Raw genomic sequence first — 21,682 nt, forward strand, 5'->3', positions numbered from 1 at the left:
AAAGCTTTGCATACACTAAAAGGCAGCAGAAGGATCTCAAGATGCCTGTAGTGAATGTTGAATGTTATTTTCCATTCATTGCCTTCCTTGATACTGAGCAAGTCGTAGCTCCCTTTTGAATATAACTTGGTAAATATACTATGAGCATCCTTAATCTGATCCAGTAGTGCTGATATCAAATACAGGGGTTAGGGTTCTTGATGGTAATGGTGAAGGGCTCTCAGTAGTAAATCCGAAGTCTAAAAGTACTATGTTGTCTAAGGGTAAAAAAATATGGACCCTAATAAAGAGCTTGAATTATACATAACTTCTTTTGCCAAATTCTCCTCCACATAGTTTTAAAGACTTGATCCTCCTTAACTATAAAAGAGAAAATTTGCCCATGTAGAACTTCAGTATCAGGTACTAGATCCATTACACAATCATAAGCGAGATGAGGCTGCAACTGGTCTGCTCCCTTCATTGGTGAATACATCACAAAATAAAGGAATCATCAGAAGTTCAGCTACTGTGGAAAAACAAGGCAAGGCTTGTTCCTTGTGAGTGTGTGGGCATTTACAGCAAAAGTAATTTTGCTGACAAGAATTAGAGTTAAAGTTGTTGTCTTAGCAAACCCAATCAATATAGGTGGTATGCTGATGTAACATAGTGCTCAACACTACTGGAAATGATGAAGAGTCAATGAGATCAATAGTGATTTCTTCCACAGGCTTCAGAATCAAGTAAAGCTCATAACAACAAGGGGTCTTCACTGGTCACCAACATGATATGTCATACAGTGCTTTAAATGGAAAAATAGAAGTACAGGTACTCTGTACCAGAGTACCTGCTTGTTTCTGAGAAGTGCCGGTACTCTCCAATTAAAAGTATTACGTTTTTCTTGAGATATGCCGGTACTCTCCCTCTCAGAATAAAAAAGTGCCGGTACTCAGTACCGGAGAGTACCGGCCCATTTAAAGCACTGATGTCATAGATAATGTGCCATACTGATGACAGAACTTATACATTGAGAAGCACCCTTTTCTGGTCTGTCCTTTACTGTCTAGTTCTCTTGTTTCCCTGTAGCAAAGGACAACAGCAAACAAAGTGCCCCTTCTCTCTGCAGTACAAAGTTCATTCTTTCTTTTTTTCCCCTTCCTTTTTTTTCTTTCGCAATCAGGGTCTTTCAAAGTTTTCCAATTTGTATTAGGTCTTCAGAGGCAACAGATTCTGCAAATAGAGAAGGAGAGAGAGGATATCTCCAGAACATGCATCTACATTATCATCCTTTTCCTTCCTTGTGCTTTCTCTGATGTGCTTTACCATTGTGTCCTGTAGTAGCCATAGGTTGGTTTACAACCATGGTTAATGTGTCCTTACTTTCTCCATGCGGGTCCTAGTGAAAGGCTTCAGGCACGTCCTCATCTTTCCAGGTAATTGCTCAAATGTACTGATGTAAGTCACTAAAGCATGAGATTCTAGTTTAGGTTCAATAACCCTGCATGTTCTGTCTACACAGTCTCTTTCTTGAAAAAAATTATGACTATCAGTTTTATACAGTAATTTTTTATTCATCAATTTGCCATAAATCTTATAAATTCATTAAAATCCTCCATCCATGGAGTTGGTTTCACAGATAAATGAGTAACCCATAACATAGCATCTTTGGTAAAGTATGATATTAAAAAAGGTACTTTAGCACCATCAATATAATAGTGTTGTGGCCAAACTTTAACAGAAAATTGATATTGCCAAGTATCCCCTATAAATATGTCAAGTGTAGCTCATGGAGGATATTAAGGCCAGTTGGATGCTGTCACATGGGTTGAAATTCCTGTATTAAAACATCTCCCTGCGGATGTGAGGGGAGCAGGAGAAGCAGCAACTGAAGCCCCTAACTGAAGTAGAGCCAATAATTGTCTATAAAAGACAAACTTGTGCTCTTGAGAAGCGTTTTTTAAATCACTTTGAATCTTAATCATGGTGCTGATCAGAGCTTGTGAAGGGTTTATGTTGGAATTCATCTTTCATTTTCATACATGCAGGAAAAATTGTCAATACTGAGTTAAGGCTTTGGGGTAATCAGCAGACAACTTTGATGTAAACCCTTCTTTTGCAACAAACACTGCCTGTGGAGCTTTGTCAGGCTAACTATTGCCAATCTAATGGGAAAGGCAGGAACAAAACAAGGGAAGAAGCAGTGGTCATATTACGTCTGTGACTGATACAGGGTAACATCAGTTCTTGGTTTGAGGTGGGCTGTTGCTGTGCCTTGTCTGACAAATTGTGCACCCCGTGGAAGCCAAGTGAAATACATTATCATGCACAAAATGTCAAGGAAGTACACGTACTGAAAGGCAAACTGTGAAGAACCACATACTATAATAGGAGACCTCCTGGAATACAAATGCTGCTTGCATACACCTGTAGCTAATAACATAAAACACTTCATAAAAACAGCCAGCCACCAAATAGATATGGACGTAAAGAAAGGGCTGGGAAAAGTGGAAAAGTGATTAATTGAGGTGGTAAGCCAAACTACAAAGGGGAGGGAACATGAAGTTAGTGAATGAACTATATGAATTAGCTATAGCAACAAAAAAACAAAAGCAATGTGTCCAGGTACCATGGTCATAGATTTCAGCCTCTTTATAATGCTGCTGCCCAGCTTCATCCGGAACTGTTGTGTGACCTAGGTTTCTTGAATGGCTGGATGACTTGGAAGTGGTACGTTCTAGTTTCTTCCCTGTGTGCCTCTGGCCTGTCCTGCACCGTCTCCACTCTTTTAAACCTAGTACCCCTTTGGCTACTTTCTTAGAGTACAATGTAGGTTTACTTTTTGTTTTACCGCATTGATGTTTACATATTTGACGTAGACTCCTTCTCTGTCTAGATGCATGTGCCTTTTGTGTCTGATCCTGCTGATTCCCAACACCCAAATGTATGTAAGAATCTATATGTGGTCTAATTCATCAGCATCCTCTTAGGACACACTATTGACTAGCATTTGTGTGGATGATGGCCAGGTGTTTATCAAAGTGGAGAAAATTACAAAGAAAGGCCTGCTATTATTAAACAAATGCAACAAAGATGAAAATACTGCTCTTTGGCCCTCAGGTACCAGCAGGCTTCCATTTGATTGGATGGGCATGATTGACCTGCACGCCTAGACTGGCATAGAAAGTCCACAAACTGGTGATACCTTTCCTTTAATCCATAAGTCAATGTTGTCACTAAAAATGAACTCCATCTTTGCATATGCCATGGCTTCCTGCCCATACTAATTATGCCCAATTGGATTTAGCATAGTCCCATAATGATAATGTAATTCCTGTTTACAGTATACTGCTTTTGACTCCTGAAGACCCCCACTGAATCATTAGTGGAAGTGGGGGACCCCCAAGCAATTTGTACGATTTAAATTTCAAACATTAAAATAGTAATTCGCAAAAAGTATACAAACAAGTATACACCAAACAAATACTCAAATTACTTGAACAAATATGCAATAATTGAAATAGTTAAATGGGAAGGTTGGCACTGCATCTCAGCGACTAACTTTTCAATGTTTTGTTTTATTTAGGAAAGCTGAATCCTCAGGTCAGAGTCAACATTTACTATATCACAGAGTGGAGTGGGTCCCTATTTACCAAAGCAAATATCACCGCTAGTTTATCACCCTTTCATTTCTAAGTCTCCAACAAGAAAAATATATTCCTTTATGGATGGAAAGGCCTCACCCTCATAATAGTGCTTCATCATTTGGCCAGTCCAACCCGCCAAACCAAAATGAGATTGGTTTAGGCTGTCTCAACTGTAGCACCACAGGAGAGCCTGCTCCTACTGGGATAGGCAGATCAGAATAATATTTGTTGTGGTCAGTGAGAACCAGGGTTAAGAAAGATAATTAAAATAACTTAGTGCCTTTCAAAAGATAATACTTTATTAGTGACTGCACGAGGTCAGGATAAAAATAAGTCTGTGGTGTGATACTGGTCTCCAGTACGCCATAATCACTGCTTTGTACAGATGACAACATGTTTCAGCCTTTTCGCAAGTACTGACTTGGGAAATGTTTTCACCAAGTAGTCCTGTGGCCTTCATCTGGGCAAAAAGTCTAAGTCTGATTTCCTACTTTCTGTTAGATGTTGTGTTTTCATACATGCAACAAGGCAAGACTAATTCCTACCTGGTCCTCTAGGCGTCTCCCTACAATTATCAGGGCAAGTCCCCATCAGTCACTAGGGGATGGAGTCCCACTTATTGTCATATATTCGTCTAAGCGGATCCTCCTCATGTCACACCGCTACAAGCGGCAGCACTGTAAAGGGGCCCTAACCCACTGTGCTGTGCGCATAAAATACTGTGCTTTGCATGATACATGAGCTTTGCAGCAGACATATTAACCACCTGTGCTACCTTTGAGTCAAAACTGCTACTAGACAAAACTCCCGACTCTCTCAAGCAGGTACATTAATTACTAGAATTACCTTGATGTTAAAGCTGCTGGATGTGAATAAAACTTTGCAGTGCTTTTAAAACTGCTGCACAAAGGAATTATTAAATATTTTAAAAATGCACATGTTTGTCAGAGGCCCCAGCTGGAGAAGTGGCTTCCTTCCAGCCAAGGCCTGCGGACCCCCTGGGAATGTGTCATGGGCCACTGGTGGGCCGTGGACTATAGGTTGGGAACATATGCTGTAATGCCATATATTTGGTGCTAACATTGAAAACATATTCTGTGTTGCAAATACTTTAAAAGAAAAGGAGTTTACCTAATTTATGCTTTTCTGAGACTACGTTGTTCTTGCCTTCAAAGTCCTAGATTCACTCCAGACAACTAGGAATGCATGTGTAGTTCTAAAAACACTATATAAACTGATGTGAAAATATACACCACGTTGGTAGCTGTGGTTAGATAGTCGCACATCTGAAACCTCCAAGCTTTGCACCTAGTACCTATAGTAGTCCTTAGTAAGAAATAAAGGTGCTCACATGGTATCCTATACCATGCTACCACTATGATGTGAGCTGATCATGAACCGAAAGGTTGGCAATCCACAGCAAGAAACAAACAATACCAAAGCACACATGACGTATATAGTTCAATACATATACAGACATAAAAAGCCAGTTCATAAGTTCCAAAAGTTGCATGCAAAAAACATCCCAGACATTCACATGGATCTTGATTGTGAGATTGTATACAGCAACCGGCAGCCAACATGTGTTTCATCCGAAAGCGACTTTTTCAAGGCTGCAGTGATTACAAATGAAATACATGCTCATCTTAGAACACCTATTTGTATATACTCACCTCAAAACATAAGCAAAAGAAAACAAAAGGTGAGGCCCAAATGTGTGTATGTTTGTATTCGATTCATTCTGGAAAATCCCTTGAAAAAAAATGGAAAACTGAATAAAAAACAAACGCCCAATAGGCATGAGGTGGGAGGAAAGACATCTCTCTACAAACGCCCAAAGATGAACACGCACATCGAGAATGATAGACAGGGCCGAGTGATACCCTCACTCCAAGGTAATTTAGTATTTAAAATATGATATCAAGAGACCAAACATGCTGTGTACTTGTCCACTACACAATATGCATGGTGCCTCCAAAGACAAAGGTGCAAGTGAAATATATTTGTTGCAGAATACGTTTAAAAAATGAAATTGTAAAATTTATGAGAGCACAAATCGTCATGTAGAAGTAAGTATTAACAATAGCCCTTAATTCAGTAAGTAATACGATTGTAGAGCAGGAAGAGGTTGATCCATCCAAAGAGTAAATGGACTAGGAAACCTAAGAATATTACAAAGTGGAGGAATAAGAGAAATGAGTAAGAAGACTTACTAGCAAGTATTTATGGACGATCAAAATATCCTCAAAACGACACCGTTAGTGGTAAACATGTAGTAAAGATCTATTACACCTGGTGCGAGGTCTATTACTCCAGACAATAAAGAACCTAAGTGTAGTTCTCAAAACACTATATAAAGTGATTTGAAACAACCTCATTATTTCAATCATCCCAGATACCTAAGGTCTGCTTCCAGTCAACCATCTGCAATGTGAAACACAAAAGAGATTGGAATAGGTCCCTTGAGACACAAGCTCTGCTCTACCGGACATAATCCCATAACAACCTAGAGAAGAAGCAACTGCCTTGTTTTGAAACATCTAAAAGCACATCTTCATTTATACTTTTACAGGCCGGAGGTGCCCCAGACAAACCTAACAAATAAATGTAAGCTCCACTGAACTTCCCACTGCTCATACATAAATGTCAAAACTGCATTTTCTAACCCAAAGGACTACCTCATTGATTGCAGGCAACATACAGCATGAAGACCTCGTATACAGTTGCTTCTCTGCAATCACTTTTGCTGCCAATTCATTTTCCACTTTTTACTACTTCTATCTCTGTCCTCTGTTAAAGTGCTCTGAGTTGAATTAAAATGACAGACAACACTATAACATCTGCATATAAATTACTACAGCAAATGAAGGGTAGACCAGGGTCTCTCAAATTTGGCTTACGTGACTCCCAAAATAATAAAGATAGATTTATTATCAGCTTCTTTTCAACTTATGTATGTTCGGGTTGGCTATATTTTGTTAGACTTTGAGAAGGAACTAAACCCCATGTTCAGTGAGAGCTAGGACATCATAATTTGTTGACAAAATGTATTCTTCAAATGGCCAATTTAATACTTTGGAGTCGATTCACAAAAAAGTAATGAATCTAAACTTGGACATCTGCACCCCAGTGTAGATTTATTATTTTGGGGAATTCATAAATTTTTCTAGGAATCTGCATGGACGTTTGTTCCAGGCACAGACTCGCTTGAAGATTCCTGGAAAGTTTTGTGATTTTCCAATCTATAGCTCACTCTGGCTGTACAGGGTTTTCTGTTGAAATGTTGGCTTAAAGTACTTTTGGCTGCAGTTTGGATCTAAACATTTCTTAATGCCTCCGTTTATCAGGAAGATACAAATAGCTGTTTTCCCACCCAGAGTCAGCCCTGAGCTGAACTTGTCTACCAAAGCTGCATGGCCATTCTCATAATATACTGCTTGTGAGCATGGTATAATCATACTGATGTCCACTATCTCAAGGATTTTTTATCATTTGATGTTTGCCGTATCTGGAGAAAAGCAAGATAGACAAGAAGACATTCCTTGTATTTATGACCCTGCCTCCATTCGGTGTCATATCTGGCACAGTATAGGTGGAGTAAATGAGACATTAACCTGAGGTGTCTTGTCTGTAATTCGGATTGAACCTATGACAATTTTCATGGATTGGTTTTAGAAAGTATTATTCTTCCCCATTAAATGATAAAACTTTGGTGCTCAATTGATTAGTAATTTTCTGAAGACTCTTCAGTCTGGCAGAGCACCAGCAGCAGTCCTGAGAAGCAATGTACCCACTCCTAGCTTTTGAAGGACTTCGAGCCACTCAAAACTTTTTCAATTTCCATAAACTTCCTCCTCAAGAGTTCAATCAAAACCCTTCTGACCTGCCCGCCGCTGAGAGAAAAACTTTGGCCTTTCTGTACAAGTACTACTGCTTGATGAATCAACCAGCAGGCAGCTAACAACCTTCCATTGGCCATGAAGTGAAACTTTCCTCTGCCTGTAGCTTTTTATTTTTCTTCAAATTTATCTTTGTGTCTAACAAGAGTGTCTGGGCTCATGGAACCTTTGTCAGATCAATCCTCTGTAGATCCTCTGCTTAAGTCAAGGGCTATATAATCAAGAGTAAAAATTAAGCTATATAACTGTAATTAAGTTGAAAGATAACTGTCTTCGCTAGCTTAGCTTTGGCCCATGATCTGTTCATTTCTCTACCTTGCGTAAGTATTCACCATTGACTACCACTTACTAGCAATTATTGCTATTTCATTTTTTCTCAATGTTTTGTTCATTGTTATTCTTTAAATGTCTTGGCAGTTGTCTAATACATATTTTTGAGGAGTCAGCAGCCCAAGAGTATGTCTTGAGTTTAGCCCAGGCTAAAAAAATAATACTTTAATTCATGAGTGTCCAAAATTGCAGAGTTTTAAGATATCCACATGAGATACCTTCAAATAATCTAAATGGAAACCCCCGACGTAGCCAGCTGCTATCCTCAAAAGCTGGAATTAATCCATTCTTCATGCAGTACAGCTGGACAGGTGGATATTGAGTTTATTTCTGTTGGGTTAACCCTGTAATGGAAACACTGCAGTTGCCCACACGTTTTTAACATTTATATAAATGTACCTGATGCTGCTAGAGTCCAACCACTGTTCTGCATAATTTGCCTACACTTCACCTGATTTTGCAAATGCCGCACCCTCTTTCGTACCGATTTCTTGTAAATTTTAATGTGCTCCCAATCTTTATCTTGCTCAATCTCTCAAACACAGTCACACGTGATACACAAATCCAAGACTCTCAAAGTTAGCTGTACTGTTATAAAGGCAAATTTCTATCTTTCATAGTATTTACAAGGGATTCTGGGACTGCTCAAGGAAATGTATGTTGAGCGAAGAATTCCCCACCAGGTGAGAAATAGGCATATGTTATTCATGCAAAGGTGCACTTACCCTTGTAAGGAAAATGTAGTGGTTTCATGATTGTTCTTAATTTCTGGAACATGTTCTTACTTATTTCGTCGTAAATGATGCTAAATTGGCAGGCCTTTCTTGGGCTTAAAAAGCAGCAGAGAGATACTCAGGAATGCTCACAAGATTCCAAGTTTCTAGCAGTACCTGTCTTGCTGCCATCATGCTCTAGTACCATGAATCACAGAATGGAGCGAACTAAAGGTCTTCTATTTTAGGTTATAGCAAGTTTCAAATTAATTTACTTCAAATTATGAGGAGTGGCATTAAAATATACCTGTAGGTTTAAATGTTGTACGGTTTTGTGACTAATACAAATGATTTGTGTTAGATATCTTACTTTTGAATAACAGAAAAGTGTATTTTTCAAGATGATATGTAGCACCAACCGCACAGATTTTGTCTAGATCAAAAGTTTACAGTATTTCATATTTAGCGCATTCTTGTACTGTGAAAGTCTCGGTGCTAAGCATCTACAGTTTAACAATGTGCTTTGTCATTACCTGAAACATGGTGTGGTTGAGGCGCATATCACTTTATTCTTCGTGCCGTACGACTTTTTCTTATGGCGTGGGTTAAATGTCAGCCAGAGGCAATGGAGCTTTGCAGATGGACACAGTTTCTTCTGAATTTGCTGGTGAAAACAATTATCCTTTGGCTCACTGGAACAAAAGCATAATTCGAGAAAATTGTTTAACATCCCTCTCTTGGGAGTGAGTTAAGAGGGTAAATGGATACACTGAAGATGGCTCATACACTGACAGGCTTCTGAAGAGTGGAATACTGCGTGTCAGTCTACTGAGAGGGAACACGCAGGGGCAGCTTCACAGATCCATTTGCTTACGTTTAGAAAGGTACACTAAGCATAGTGTAACAAACCTTGGCAAAGCCATTAGGTTTCGGCTCTACGAAATCTATTGGTTTTGTCAATGTTTTTTAGACCTGTCACACAGCAGCACTAGTTTTTTTTTTTAACTTTAAGACATGCTGCACCGCACCTAGCGCTGCTGTGTGACATGTCTCAAAAACATTGACAAAACCAATCGATTAAGTAAAGGCACAACCAATTGGTTTTGCCAATGCGTGTTTATTTCAGTGCAAGTTAGAGAGAAAGCAGCCTCTTGATACGTGTCCAGCTGAAAGCACACATTGGTCTGAGGAAATAAATGATGAAGCGGGGAAGGCGGTGGAATGGGGAAAGGAAGGGCATCCTCGGGTGGATGGAGAGAGAAGAAAACGAGAAGTGGGGGAAAAAGTAGGTAGAGGGCAAAAGAAAATCAGAGGCAGGAGGAGGAGAGGGAGCAGGTACAGAGATGGAGAGAGGGTAAAACAGCGGGAGGAGGAGACGGAAACACTACATTAGAATGGGAAGACAGATAACAGGTGGATGAGTGCGAGGGCATCGCAAAGGGAGAGAAGGAGGAGGGAAGGTGACAGAGGAGAGAAAAGAGGTGAGAGGAAGCGAGGAGATGTAGGAGTACATAAGTGGCTGCGTGTGATGGACGGACGGTGAGCATTGGGCACGTACGTTAGAGAGGGGAGATAGAGTGGGTTATTATTCTGAGAAACAACAACTTGAGAAGAATGGGAATATACTAAAAAGCACCTCTCTATTTGGAATCTGCACCCCTGAAGCTGTGATCCTGCAGAAGAATGGGAGTAGAAGCTGCTTGCACCAATAGCTCATTCTCATTCCGTCCCTCATCCTGTCGATGTACTGATTGCATTCCATTTCCTGGCCACTGGACCGCACAAGAGGACTAGCAGGGCAAAGTTAGGCTTCTCATGGGCAAGTTAACTCCAATGCTTGCACCATGTGTTATCCTACAGGCACGGCCAGCTTTAGCACAGGAGGCTCCCAGTGCAAGAATCACCCCCTCCAATGACCACCTTCCCATCTATTCCATCACCATCACCCTCCAATAGTGCCCCTCTTGTTTCCATAGTTCATCTTCACATGCATTTAATTTGATTTATGGCGTTATTCACAACAGTGTAGGTTGTCGGAGAACTTTACATCACAAACATACAGAGACATAGACTCATAAATGTGTAAATCAGTCTATAGAAAATGATACATAAAACAATGACGGTTACAAGGTGTAGGAAGCACATGCATCTATTGTAGCATGCAGCATATTGCAAGAGTGTTTGGTCTGGAGAAGCACAAACTAAGGAATTAAAACTACTGCAGTGGTCGGAGTTGGCTTTATTAATAAGAATGTATTTCTGTCTAAACACATTTTTTAGCAGAATTAGGATAATGAAAGACTGGAGAGAAACATGACATCCTAACCTATACCATACACTTTGCATGCAGCTCTTTGATGACAGTTCATTGCTCACTGTGCTGTATTAGGATTGTTTCTTATGAACTGCAAGTAACAAAAGGATGTCTTTGACAAAAGCAGTAATCCACTATGTAATCCACTTGAAATGCAGTTCTGTGACAGGCATGGTACACGTTCCTTGCAGCAGGCATATTAACCCTCTGCGCTACCTTATGATCAAACATTCAAAACTCCCTGTAGCCAAAACTCCATCTCTTTCCAGCAGAAACATTAATCACCAGACTTATCTTGACATTTTTACTGTTGCCTAAAAACTGCTGAACATAGAAGAAACTATGCAGCATAAGTTATTCCTACACATGTAGTTCTCCAGCCACCCCAGCACTGGACACATCATTATCACAGTTATCACCACTGGTGTTCCATCAATATAGAGGCTGTCTGAAATGTCAGAGGCCACTTCACAAATAATCTGTTGGAACGACTGATTGCTTTTCTCTTCCACCAGGTGTAGGTTGCACATCAGTTTTTCTCTAGAGATTAAAGTGAAATGTGGATACTAGGTGAGTATAAGAGGAACTGCACATTCATTCTGGGCCTGGCACCATGGCAACAGGCATAGGCCCTCATTCTGATTCTGGCGGGCGGCGGAGGCCGCCCGCCAGAATTCCGCCCTCCAAAATACCGCGCCGCGGTCAAAAGACCGCGGCGGGTATTTCAAGTTTTCCCCTGGGCTGGCGGGCGGCCGCCAAAAGGCCGCCCGCCAGCCCAGGGGAAAACGACCTTCCCACGAGGATGCCGGCTCGTAATCGAGCCGGCGGAGTGGGAAGGTGCGACGGGTGCATTTGCACCCGTCGCGTATTTCACTGTCTGCCAAGCAGACAGTGAAATACTTGTAGGGGCCCTCTTACGGGGGCCCCTGCAGTGCCCATGCCATTGGCATGGGCACTGCAGGGGCCCCCAGGGGCCCCGAGACTCCCCCTCCCGCCATCCGGTTCCCGGCGGGAGAACCGCCAGGAACTGGATGGCGGGAGGGGGAGTCGGAATCCCCAAGCCGGCGCAGCAAGCTGCGCCGGCTTGGAGGATTCCTGGGGGCAGCGGGAAACCGGCGGGAGACCGCCGGTTTCCCTTTACTGACCGCGGCTAAGCCGCCGCGGTCAGAATGCCCCGCGGGGCACCGCCGGCCTGTCGGCGGTGCCACCGCGTCCCGCGGCCCTGGCGGTTCTATACCGCCAGGGTCGTAATGAGGGCCATAGTGTACTACCTTTAGTTCGAAAGTATTAGATCAGAGTCACTACATTACAGGCAGTACATTGGGAATCTTTACATTGCAGGAAGGTTTTGCTGCACTCACACTGGGGGGGGGATCACTTTGCAGATTAGTAATAGTAACCATTAAAAATATTTAAATGTACGCAACATGCAAACAGCCAGTAAGTAAGATAGATAGATAGATCGATAGATTTCAAACAAATCAATCTCAAACAGCACGCTCAAACTACTAGTGCCAGTGTTAGTATCAGAAATGGGTCTTTAGTGGCCAGTCAGGTTACCCCTGCCCAAGCAAGGACCCTCACTCTAGTCAGGATAAAGGAGAATCACACTCAGTTAACCCCCGCTCACCCCCTTGGTAGCTTAGCATGAGCAGGCAGGCTTAACTGCAGAGATAATGTGTTAAGTATTTGAACAAACACACACAGTAATACATTGAACCACTGCAAAATGACACAACACAGGTTTAGAAAAATAGTTATTATTTTATCTAAATAAACAAGACCAAATACAACAAAAATCCACAGTACACAGTTAAAAATATGAATTTGGCACTTAAAAGCAAAAAAATAGTGCCTAGAGGCACAAATGCTGCAAGTTGGTATTAAGCGGCATTGTGACAGAGTCATTTCCTACAGTGCGACGCCACTGGCGCTGTTTACGGAGCTGTTCGACCCCCAGGTACAGTACCTTAGTATACAAGTAAAAAACAGGCTGGTGCACGGAGTCGGGGAGAGCGGCATCGCTGGATCCGATGCAGCGTCGGTTCCAGTGCTACGGGACAGAAGGGCAGAGGCATTGCATGGTGGTGTCGGGTCCTTATTGCAGAGTAGTGGAGGTGAAGCAGCGTCGGTTCCGGCAGGCACGAAGTCCGGCAAAGTCATAAAGCTGCTGGGCGACCTCACGGGGTCGCGATGAAGTGACAGGGCTGCAGGTGCTGCTAGGGCATCGGGTGTCACGGATGTTCGACTCACGACATTCTGAAGTCAGCAAAGTCGGGTGGGATCAGTGGCTGCAGTGACGCAAAGCCTACAGGATCGTCGGGGTCGTCACACTTCTGCGAGGTCCACAGCCTCGGGGCAGGTGGCATCACGGTTCTGGGCAGCGGTGTTCTTTGCGAAGTCACATGGCATCATTAGACAGGTGTTTCTCCAGACATTCACTTCCAGGGGCCCAGGAACTTAAATGGCACCCTCTGGCAAGCTAGAGTCCACAGCAAGCAGACTCAGATCTGGATGGTGAAGTCTTTGCTGTCCCTGAGGCTTCAAACCAGGAGGCAAGATCTATTCCAAGCCCTTGGAGATACCTCCCAAGAAGGAATGCACAACAAAGTCCAGTCTCTGTCCCCTTGCACAGGCAGAAGCAGCAACTGCAGGATAGCCCAACACAGCACAGTCACAGACCAGGGCAGCTGTTCTCCTCCGCTCTTCTCCAGGCAGAAGTTCCTCTTGAATCCTTGAAGTAATCTGATTTGCAAGGTTTTGGTGTCTAATACGTATACCCCTTTCTGCCTTTGAAGTTGGTAAACTTCAAAGCAAAGTCTCTCTTGTTTGCAGATCCTGCCTATGCCCGGCCCCAGACACACACCAGGGGTTTGGAGAATGCACTGTGTGAGGGCAGGCACAGCACTTTCAGGTATTAGTGACCACTCCTCCCTCCCCTCCTGGCACAGATGGCTCATTAGGATATGCAGGCTACACCCCAGTCACTGTCTAGAGGAGAGATGCAAACAGCTCAACTGTCAAACTGACCCAGGCAGAGTCACACAATGGTTTAAGCAAGAAAATGCTTACTTTCTAAAAGTGGCATTTTCAAACTCACAATCCAAAAACAAACTTCACTAAAAGATGTATTTTTAAATTGTGAGCTCAGAGACTCCATATTTCTATCTGCTCTCAAAGGAAATCTGCATTTTAATATTATTTAAAGGCAGCCCCCATGTTAACCTATGAGAGAGATAGGCCTTGCAACAGTGAAAACTGAATTTGGCATGTAAATTACATCAGCACATGTCCCACCTTTAACATACACTGCACCCTGCCCATGGGGCTACTTAGGGAATACCTTAGTGGTGCCTTACATGTATAAAAAGGGAAGGTTGAGGCCAAGTCGAATTAGCAGTTTAAAACTGCACACACAAACACTGCAGTGGCAGGTCTGAGCCATGTTTACAGGACTACTAATGGGTGTGGCACAACCAGTGCTGCAGGCCCACTACTAGCATTTGAATTACAGACACTGGGCACCTCTGGTGCACTCTACTAGGGACTTACTAGTAAATCAAATATGCCAATCATGGATAGCCAACTAAATATACATTTTACACAGGAGCACCTGCACTTTAGCACTAGTTAGCAGTGTTAAAGTGCCCAGAGTGTCAAAAACAGTAAAAAGACAGAGTCCAGCATTCATCAACAACTGGGGAAACAGATGCAAAAGTTAGGGGAGAACACGCCAAGGATGCCAAGTCTAACAGTTAGGATATGACGAGTATCCTGAACACAATTAAGCAAAGTAACGCTGCACTCTTGTTGACCGTAAGCAGATTTAATCAGCTTCAATACTCCACCAACATGTTTGAGCTCTCACAGCCTTGATCACAGAGCCAAGTCTGATTACAACTGCAGTGATAATTACTCTCCCCTTTAATCTCAGATAGGAATTCAGGTTGTTGTAGTTGTAGTCTCATTGTTTTTGTTTTTCAAATAGGGATGCAACTATATATATAATAATAATAATAATAAAAAAATAATATATATATATTTTTTTTACCAGTAGGTAGGAGATATATATATCTATCAGCACTTTATAGTTAGGTCCAGGTTTTCATACGAAATTAATTTGTGGGTGTACACATTCTCAGCAGATTTGCATATCTGGATGTATCAAACAACCACGCATGCCTTTGCCAGGCATGGCAAGTATATTTAAGGTGTGTGCGTGTGTGTGTCTGTCTGTATATGATGTCTTTAAACAATAAAGAGTGACGCTCTCTTTGTTATCTGAGGCTAGAGCTAAGTGGGGAAAATATATATATATATATATATATATGCGTAAAATTGGAAGCAGTGAACTCTGGGTAGTTCGGAAGTTTAGGTGGGGAGCACCTGTTTTATATGGAGCACACTACAACACCACCATCTCAAGGGTTTGTTTCTCTAGCAGAGCTTTTAGGCATAGGATCAGCACAGTGCCATTCACTCCGTGCTAGAGAGTGACAAATATTTTTGCCATTTTTACAGCAAAATCTTTAAGCATGGGATTAGTAATTTCCATCCATGTGAGCTGACAAATAACAAAAACCTCTTACCCCTCCAGGCGCGGTGTTAGGATTGGTCAAATGCTATCCAAGCCAACTTGGAATGAATAAAAGCAACTGCTAACATGAGTGTTGCTCTAGTTAGAGGTCTTCCAAGAGGTATAGCTTTGTCCAGACACAAGGGAGCATCAGGTATAACTCAAGACAATACCCTTTCAGTCTCAAAGTGCTGCATAATTTATGAAAACGGTAGGAGGGAACTCTGGGGGCTGGTTCCCAAGTTTAGGTGCTACATTTATTTCACATGTATTAGATCGGGATTCATTACTTCCCAGACAGTACATTGAGAGTCTTTACATTGTTGCCATTTGACAAACCTGCACAAAACTCCCTTAAAATAGTTCATCGGCCTTGGAAATTTCATGCAGATCTGTCAAGTGGGGAAAAAGATTTCTCCAAAGTGTGATTTCTCATTTCAAAACCCATAGGGAAGTTTGCTTTTGATTCAGAAAAAAATGGCTGTACAAACTTACACTAAATTTGCCAGAAAGTTAAAACTTTACTAAAATAATGTTCTTTTTTATTATTTGCTGTAAATCTGTTCCGCTGTTATCGAGAAATGTCTGTTTGATAGGGTATTCCAGTGGTCTTGAAGGGGTTAATGCTAGTAAAAAGTTAGAGTTAGCTGGATCGTTGGTCTGTATTTTCTCTGTTTGGTCTATTCAAAGTGGATTGGCAGTTCCTGATTTGCTGACCACAACACGGAGAATATGCTGTGGCAACATGGAAAACATAATACCCCCTTCAGAGTCCTTTAATTTTGAAAAAAAGAAAAAGGACTCTTAAGGGGGCAGGAAGGGCACACCCTGACCCCTAGGTCATGAAGATTGATGAAACCTCTCCTAGTCACCAGGAAAAAAGAACTCTAAAAAGCATCCACAACAGCCCTCCAGGGACAAACAAATGTCAAAAAGAGCTCTGTCCTTGTGAGGATGGTCCAGGACTGGGCAAACCTAGCTTACCGAACATCCTAGGAGGTCCAAGGCTGAGAGTCAGTGTGCAATATTTGAACGCAAATGGAGGCTGGAAGAGGGCATATGTGGAGCCCCCTTCCTATACGTTCTTTCACTCATGAGGGAACCAACAGCAAACTAGAAATTCTAAGCTTCGTTATGCATGCTCAGCTGAAGAAGGAACTAGGTTATGTGCCCATGTCTGGGGAAGAAGGGGAGCATCAAGCCTTCCGGCCCTGGTCAGTGTGGACTAGAAGAATGCCTGGGTTGCTCCAACAGTGTTGCACATGCACTGACAGTTAGCAGGGGCTGAGCAGCCCCCAAAGAAATCAAAAGATGTGGGTGCCCTGACTGGGCACCATTTACAAAAGAAGAGCAGTTCCCTGTGGCATAAGGGAGTTAGTAAAATATTCATGCTTGGGGCTACAGGAGCATTAACATATTTGTTTCTTGTTGTGCCCCAGCAAGGGCTCCAGTGTCAACCAAGTGTTTGTGAAGATGCCAGGAGTGCTGGAGCCCCCATTAAAAGTTTCACCAGATGTGGGAACTCTTGTTAGTGAGTCCTAAGGCTGAGCTTGCAGCATATTGAAAGTAGAAGAAAGGCCCAATCACACATTTAATTGAAATAAAAATACTTTATCAATAACAACACAATTGACAGTAAACCATTACATGTCTTAATGAAAGTCATGTAACCACTAAAGTGCTAAGGACGAATTGGTCTCAAACTGAGTGCAACTAGATCCAATGGTACTGAGAACAAACCATCTCTTCCATAGCACTCAAGGGTTAAATGCTTGAAATGCATTGTTGCCCATCACAAGCCTAACAATCAGTCGTTAACTAACATGGTTTAGTGAAGGTCATGGAATCGTTTTGAAATGATTTGTTGATAATCCTAATGTATCAGTGAATCTTTAAATGCCATAATGAATGTAAGATGGTACCGTCCCTACCAGTTTTATGGTTATGCATTTGTCCAAAATGACAACTTTCTGCTTTGTTACTGTGTTGACAACCTTACAAAGCTTTTAGATATAACTTTTAATACTACGCCCAACATGTTATGTACTGTGTAGGTGGGGATTATTGTGGTTATAGGGTTCAGTGCTTGCTAGGGTTCCGAACTGTTAGGAAAGTGTCACCTTAGGTATTTCCACCTGCCATCATGCACACATTTGTAAATTAAGGTGTAGTACTGAGTAGAGTATACAGAATAAACTAATTTTCTTTTTTATAAGTAAAAGCAGATATTGGACAATGATGTTTAGCTCTTGTTTCTTGTGTGTCCATGGATTGGAGTAATAGCCTAGTTAACCTCCCCTGGGTAGGCTTTGAATTGTTTTGCCTCACTGCCCTGAGTGAGACAAGTGCTACAATGGGGTACTTGGTTGTAATTGAATGAAGGTTACAGCCTATTACTTTTGTAGGACACACATGCTTCACAACTAATACATTTTCTTTCATCATCTAAAAAGAGAACACAAAGTTTGTGCAAAAAAATAAGGAATGAAAACATACATTAGATAAAAAATTAAAATTGCAAAGTTAAAAGATACAGTACATGGACACAGTTAAAACAAGTTTTAAAATGTTAAAAGAGTTTTAAATCAAAAACAGTAAAATATGTAACATTTTTTTAAAGGTACACAACAAATCAAGGTATCCAGAGGCAAAGCCCTGCGTCCAATCTGCTCTTCACAAAACTCATGGTTCTGTTCAAAGAGAGTTGTTGTGCAGTTCCTATTATGGTAATAAGACTGCATGTTTAGGACAGCAGCACCACTGAGTGTGAGAGACAGAGTCAGTCCCACACCACTTTGGAAGCTGTTTGCCTCACTCCTGGCTAGCTCACAGTGCCTCACTGAGCCTTAGAAAGAAAAAGGTGATTTGTGGCAACCTAAATCTGGCTCCTCAAGGAAGTTATGGGAACAGATCATACCCTTTTAGCTCAGTTACTCAGTGACTCACACATGCCAAGGGAGAAAACTATGCAAACTGGATTTCAATGCATATATTGAAGCAATCGCATCCTATTATGAAACGCATGGGCTGTGATAATAAGGCAGATGAAACATAATAGGGTAATCATCATTACAACCAGTGTAAAGAGATAAACAACTCCACCATTTTGTATTGTTCTAGAAAGCCTAGAGATTTCTGTTTGAACCCTATGTCTGGATCTGAGATATAGTGGTTGTAACACTTCTGCCTGTCCCGATCTAAGGGAGTAACTGAATAGGATGACATGGGTCTGTCTGTCTTGTCTGGATGTCAATTCTGCAAAGTTGAAGAGCCAGTGCCAGGATCAGCAAATCTTTATGTAGTGCTGTACGAGTCCCAGGACAGTCATGACTGGAATGCCCTCTGCCATTCTTAGGCCTGTGTGTTGTTTATATAATAACCCCTACAATGTTTGTGGAACAGGGCTGACATACTGATGTGTCTACTGGATTGGGATTGGCTCCTGGGCTCATGGACTGGCCATACAAGTTAGCATATCAAGTACCGTACTTGACAGTCTTGAGCTGGGCATAGAGTGCGCATTGTACAATGACATGATCAAATATGCAGCACAAACTCTGTCCTCCTAGAAAGAGCCAGCTGATTAAATATAAAAACAACAACCTAAAAAGCAGGCTATGATAAAATATATGAAAATGCATAAAATGCATGTGAGTTTTAAAAACATAGCCTATGAACCTAATGCTAAAATAAGGGTGTCCAACCCAGGTGGTAAAGGGGTTTTACAACAGGTTCACGTAGGGTGCCTGAAGAGGATCTGGAGTAAGTTCTGGCCGGAGGTGTACGCAATGCGCAGTGGGATTGCCTCACCTGAGGAATGTGTTAAACATGCTACATTTGGAATACGTTACATGAACAGAAATTCAATGAAAAAAAACAAAGATTAAAGTAATGTTACAGTTAGGTATGTGTAGCGTCCTCCCCAACCTGGGTACCCACCAATGACTATGCCACACATGAAGCTACGTATTACACATCTTTATTGTTCAGCGTGTAACCATAAACTCAACATTCTAAACCTGCATTCACTTCACCATGTTCTAAAATGTATGTCATCATTTTACAGAGTCTTCCAGGATCCAAAAAGGTTCCATCATACATATTCACAAGATACAACATCTACCCCTCTGGAAATAAAAAAAATAACATTATTTTACAACATATGCACATTATAATTCTTCAATGAGCCTTCTTGGTGCTTTGATGACTTGACTGGACCATCCCTTTGGAAACTGGGAATCAGTAATCATAGTGATCACAATCTACTATAGTAATGTAGGAGCAATGGCAGTATGGGATTCTCCAATTCTCCTCTCTGAGCCAGTCTCTACATTGACATTAGTGCCCAACAAGCACTGAGCCACATGTTTGAAGTGTGAGGAATCTGTGTGATAGACATTCCTTGACGTTGTAGTCATCATGTGCCCTTTGCTGGTTACAATGTGAAATGACTCAGCATCAAAAGGAGCATTAGATTTACATTGTCATGTCTGATGAATGAGCAATCGATCTCCTTGTGTGAAGATAATATTCACTGCATGTCGCAGATTATCAGCATAGGCCTTCATTTTCTCTTTACGACTCAAGTCTGTTGTAGGTGTCTCAGTATTTGTTTTTGATTTGGTGTTCACTGAGGTAACTTGGGCATTATGGCTCTCCCGAACAGGGCTTTCACCTGTGGTTGAGTGAGGAGTCGAATGGTAAACTTGTAAAGTAAAATTCAAGATAGCCTTGAGGTTGAGCTTTCCTAATGTAGCACTCCTGAACAGCTTTCTTTAATGAACTCATGAAATGTTCAACAAGGCTGTTAGCCTGTGGCAAAAGAGGTGTGCTCTTCTAATGCTTCACATCAAGCAGATTGAGGAAGTCTCTGAATTCTCTGCTATTTGAAAGGTGGGCTATTGTCAGTTTTCAAAATAGTAGGAATGCCCCATATTGCAAAGATGCCGTATAATCTCTCACTGACTCTGTCCTGAGTGATAGACAAGAGATTTGTAGTTAATGGGAAGCAAGAGTAATTGTCCACAATCACCATCGGTTGATGTCCACTGTCAAGTGAACTGAAAAAGTCAACAGCAATTCTTTCCCAGGCATGCTTTTGCAACTCTGACATGTTCAACATGTTCAAGGGGTGTTGACTAGTTTTTGATGACAGGCAGTTACATAGATGACAGGTTTTCAACACTTTTTCAAATCGTTCGTAGGGATGAGGAAACCAGACTCGATCTGAGAGAGCTTATTTAGTGGCAACCATTTCACAATGTCCTTCAGGGACGACTTCAATCACTTGCTGTCGCAGACTCTCCAGAATTATAATTCTTGATTCCCTCAGGATAATTCCTCCTTATGTTTCAGACAGTTCATCTTTGGCATTTTTGTACTTTTGATACTCGTTGTCACTGGTAAGAGGTCTAGTATGTCGATTTCATGACTGATGTGTAATAATGTCTTTTAATTTTAACAAGTCACTATCTTGACTTATGGCAGTGACATTTTGTTCCAAGAAAATGGTAACTGGTCAATTTGATTTCACAGTTAAATTTATGTGGGCTTCAGCAGTCTGAGATGGGGTTCCTTGAAAATGTATAGACACACTTGAGAAGTAGTCAGCAGAGTTTTGACCTTTCCTTGGTGTAGTAGGCTGGCCTGACTTATAGTGGGTATCAATGGTACTTACACCTTGTGCCAGGTCCAGGTATCCCTTATTAGTATAGTAGTAGTGTTCTAGCAGCTTAGGCTGATAGAGGTAGCTATAGCAGAGCAGGCAAGTCTGAACTAGGAGACATGCAAAGCTCCTACTATACCACTTATATCATATAGGTACTATATCATAAGAAAGACAATACTCAGAGTTCCTAAAAATAGAGGTACTTTATTTTAGAGACAGTGTGCCAAAAAATATCTCAGAGGATATACTCCCTTAGGAGGTAAGTAAAATACACAAAATATACACAACAAACCAAATCAGGTCAGTAAAACAGTCAGAAAGTAGTGCAACCACTATAGAATACAATAGGATGCAATAGGCCTAGGGGCATGTGACGGGCTGTTGCTACAACCAACGGACCCATCATATTCAGAGGAAGACAACAGCACTGCCACTCCCGACCCGGAAGTGCAGTGCTGGGCGGCCAATGCCCTTTCGCATCTTGGGGCTGAGGGGCAGAGACAGCGGCTCTGCGCCGTTTTTGGGTTAAAAACGGAGGATGGAACAGAGGAATGGGAGG

General features: G+C 41.7%; 1 protein-coding gene and 1 long non-coding RNA gene across 3 annotated transcripts in view; one reads left to right on the plus strand and one right to left on the minus strand.

Moving 5' to 3' along the window:
* Positions 1-21,682, plus strand: part of GABBR2 (gamma-aminobutyric acid type B receptor subunit 2) — a 3,493,747-nt gene that overhangs the window by 665,909 nt on the left and 2,806,156 nt on the right. The window lies entirely within an intron of this gene.
* LOC138281587 (uncharacterized) overlaps positions 1-21,682 on the minus strand; it is a 531,591-nt gene that overhangs the window by 163,706 nt on the left and 346,203 nt on the right. The window lies entirely within an intron of this gene.

This window comes from Pleurodeles waltl, chromosome 2_2, assembly GCF_031143425.1.
Source record: "Pleurodeles waltl isolate 20211129_DDA chromosome 2_2, aPleWal1.hap1.20221129, whole genome shotgun sequence".
NCBI lineage: Eukaryota > Metazoa > Chordata > Amphibia > Caudata > Salamandridae > Pleurodeles > Pleurodeles waltl.